The sequence below is a fragment of the Octopus bimaculoides genome, chromosome 6, assembly GCF_001194135.2.
Source record: "Octopus bimaculoides isolate UCB-OBI-ISO-001 chromosome 6, ASM119413v2, whole genome shotgun sequence".
Taxonomy (NCBI): domain Eukaryota; kingdom Metazoa; phylum Mollusca; class Cephalopoda; order Octopoda; family Octopodidae; genus Octopus; species Octopus bimaculoides.
This window is the reverse complement of record NC_068986.1, coordinates 30,163,091-30,166,475: the sequence shown is the minus strand read 5'-3', so window position 1 is coordinate 30,166,475 and position 3,385 is coordinate 30,163,091. Positions and strand designations below refer to the sequence as shown.

The following is a 3,385-nucleotide window of genomic DNA, read 5'->3' as shown; positions in this document are numbered from 1 at the left end:
ATACATATACACACATATATCTATGTATGTCTGTCCCCACCACCACCACCACCACCACCACCACCACTTGACAACAGGTGCTGGTGTGTTTATATCCCTGTAACTTAGCAGCTCAGCAAAAGTTATTGATAGAATAAGTACCAGGCTTAAAAAAATAAGAGGTACAGGAGTCGATTTATTTGACTAAAAGTTCTTCAAGGCGCTGCCCCAGCATGGCCACAGTCTAATGACTGAAACAAGTAAAAGAATAAAAGAATATTATTTACATGACTGATACTTATTTTATCCATTCCAGAATGACAACAAGCCAAGCTGACTCTGGCAATAGATGTTGATAAAATCGAACTGAAACCCTTCCCCAAAATGTGTGGCTTTATGCCTTTGTAAAAAAATTTACTATATGTACCTTACTTAATAACTATGAAGACATAAAGTAGTCATAGTAACAGCAATGGCAATAGAAGTAGTGAAGAAGGATGATGGTGGTAGAAGTGGTGGTGATGTAGTAGCGACAGCACTAATGATGGTGGTGATGGTGATATTGGTGATTGTCTTGATTATAGTAGTGATAACAGTAGTTATAATGGCACTGGTGTGGTCATGTCAGTAGTACAAATTAAAGGATGGTATTAACAATACTAGTTAAGTGGGCTCATTAACAGAACTACCCAATGTGACCACCTCTGACATACTTCAGTAGGAGTTGGCTTTTAAATAGATTATTTTCAAAACATTTAGTTAGTCTGAGAGAAGCATAAGTGTTTCAACTTACCAAGCTTTCAATAAGTGATACTGTAGTAACTCTGTCCCTGAAGAAGAAAATAAAATGTTCACGTTATTTAAAACATAAGAGATTGTTGATATTATTCTGGGAATTGACAGAACTTTATGGTAAAAATAAATGAAAATAGAGCAAATACGTTTCAAGTACAATGTGTTGTATATTTGTACAGAATATCTACGGGAGAAAAAAAATCTCGTTCATATCCTTGATAAATCCTAACTAGACATTTTTGCAGGTGATTGCTATTATCATTTCCATAAAGGTTATTCTTATCTCTTCACTCCCCCCCACAATCATTATCATCACTACAGACATATTTATTCATTACTTCTTTTAAATCCTGGCTGATAAATAGACTGACATGAACAGATCTCTTTCTCTTTCTCAATATATCGCACATATTTATGCATGCACTGTTAGGAAATAATTCAATTGTGTGGCTCAGCTCAAATTACATTTACTTTGATGTACAAATAAAGACTAACTCAATGGTTAAATCATTGATTTACAGCCAGACTACTGAGTCAAAATTGTGACCCTACTCCCACAAGTAATTGCACATCTGTACATCAATGTCTACCTGAAAAATGCCAGGAGTGGAGGCCCAGGGATGGGCCTGCTCTAAATGCTTACAGTAAAGAGAAATTTTCTAAAGGAACCCAAGAACTAGGTAATGGTGGGGGGGGGGTGATGTTAAACCAGGTGATGATTATGCAAACAAGAGGTATTGTTTAACCAGATGATTTAGGTATATGAGCTTATTCATATCACTGAAAACATTAGTGTATTTCTTCCTTTAAACAGATTAGCAATTGACTGCATGAACAGTCTTCTTGAAAACGGTTTTTTTAAAAGCATATTTGAAATTTGTAGGATCATTCAATCTATTTTGGTTCCATAAAAATTCTATGTAATCCTAGTACAAAGACCAAGGGAAACAAAATGATATTCAGAACTTCATAGGTGCAGGAGTGGCTGTGTGGTAAGTAGCTTGCTTACCAACCATGTGGTTCTGGGTTCAGTCCCACTGTGTGGCACCTTGGGCAAGTGTCTTCTACTATAGCCTCGGGCCGACCAAAGCCTTGTGAGTGGATTTGGTAGACGGATACTGAAAGAAGCCCATCATATATGTGTGTGTGTGTGAGTGAGTGTGTGTGTGTGTGTGTGTATGTGTGTGTGTGTGTGTTTGTGTGTTTGTGTGTCTGTGTTTGTTCCCACAACATCACTTGACAACTGATGTTGGTGTCTTTATGTTCCTGTAACTGAACGGTTTGGCAAAAGAGACTGATAGGATAAGTCCTAGGCTTACAAAGAATAAGTCATGGTGTCGATTTGTTCGACTAAAGGCAATGCTCCAGCATGGCTGCAGTCAAATGACTGGAACAAATAAAAGAGTAAAAGAATAATATAATAATTATGTGAACAGAAGATGAGCCATCAAGAACAAGGTCGAGAATGCTGAGAAAGCATCTAGCTGTCTCTGACTGAGAAGGGGTGATTAGTGGGACCAGAAGAAGGCCACTTGGACACAGTCCTAGACTTTATCAACCTTGGTCTGGTTGTCTTATAAGTAATATATAGGCTTTTTTTCCTTTTTTTTTTTTTTCTTGTAGGGTAGTGAGCTGGCAGAATTGTTAGCATGCCAGGCAAAAATGCTTAATGATATTTCGTCATTCTTTACATTCTGAGTTCAAATTCCACCAAGGTCAACTTTGCCTTTCATTCTTTCAGGGTTGATAAAATATACACTAGTTGAACACCAGGGTTGATCTAATCGACTTACTTCCTCCCATGAAATCACTGACCTTGTGCCAAATTTTTAGAATCAATATGTAGGTTGTTTTCATAAATTTTCCTTCATTCATAACCTCCAAGATGAGATGGTGTGTGTGTGTGTGTGTCACAAGTTCTTATAAAATTGGTCATATTGATTAATATTCTGCCAATTCTCTTCTACTTTTATGCAATGGTCAACAAAAGATTGGATGATGCTAGTGCCATTTCTGAATCATTTTAATTTATAGTCAGTTAATTATTTTTCCTTAGATCTACATCAAACCTCACCAAGCAGACCTATAATGAATGGCATTCCAGGTAAGACCATGCCATCTATTTTTTGTTTCTTTTCAGACATTGTGTATCTAGGACTACAATATTTATGTGTCATCTTTTTATTAAGATAGTAAAATATAACAGTAGGCTGAAGTTTGTTATAAAGGCTCTCTTGACAACTGGTGTTGGTGTGTTTATGTCCCTCTAATGTAGTGGTTTGGCAAAAGAGACCAATAGAATAAGTATCAGACTTTCCAAAAAATAAAATAAAATAAACGCTGGGGTCAATTCGCTTGACTAAAGTTTCTCAGTGTGGTGTCCCAGAATGGCTGCAGTCTAATAACTAAAACAGCTAAAAAAATATAAGACACACAAACACATACAAACACACACACACACACACACACACACACACACACACACACACACACATATGTATGGCTGGCTTCTTTCAGCTTCCATCTATCAAATCCAATGACAAGGCTTTCGTGTGCCTGGAACTACGGTAGAAGATACTTGTGGAACAATGTGGTTAAAAAGCAAACTTTT

General features: G+C 36.8%; 1 protein-coding gene across 5 annotated transcripts in view; it reads right to left on the bottom strand.

The window, feature by feature from the left end:
- LOC106869351 (disks large-associated protein 1) overlaps positions 1-3,385 on the bottom strand; it is a 374,528-nt gene that overhangs the window by 195,705 nt on the left and 175,438 nt on the right. For all 5 annotated transcript variants that reach the window (XM_052968669.1, XM_014915068.2, XM_052968667.1 and 2 more), the window contains exon 3: positions 773-809. The gene's annotated coding sequence lies outside the window, so the exon portion shown is untranslated. The remainder of the gene's footprint in view (positions 1-772; positions 810-3,385) is intronic.